Genomic DNA, 439 nt, shown 5'->3' on the forward strand with positions numbered 1-439 from the left:
GAATGGGGGGTGTGTCCTGGGAACCTCCAGTGGTGAGGGGGACATAACTCAGCCCAGGCTTTGTCTGTGCAGGGACCAGGCGTTGGGTGGACACGGGTCAGACCCTGCGGGCATGGGCACAGCCTGAGGCTCCTGGCTGAGCTCAGGAGGTGTTGGGGGGTCAGAGCCTGTGGGGCTGAGGCAGGGGACCCAGGGCTGCGTGTGGCAACCAAGGACCAGTGGTCACACCGTGCTCTGGCCTGAGAGGACAGAGACTGGGACGTGCTGGGGCCAGGGCCAGGAGCCATCCCTCACTGCCCTGCTCGTGCCAGGAGCCAGCAGCTCTGCTGAGCCCAGGATTACCTCCGAGAGGAGGAGCAGCTAAAGCCCTTGAGAGCCAGGGGTTACAGAGGTACTTTGATTTACGGATTAAGTGATCCCACAGATCACTTCTGCTTTT

Source organism: Merops nubicus, unplaced genomic scaffold (genome assembly GCF_000691845.1).
Source record: "Merops nubicus isolate BGI_N331 unplaced genomic scaffold, ASM69184v1 scaffold33790, whole genome shotgun sequence".
Taxonomy (NCBI): domain Eukaryota; kingdom Metazoa; phylum Chordata; class Aves; order Coraciiformes; family Meropidae; genus Merops; species Merops nubicus.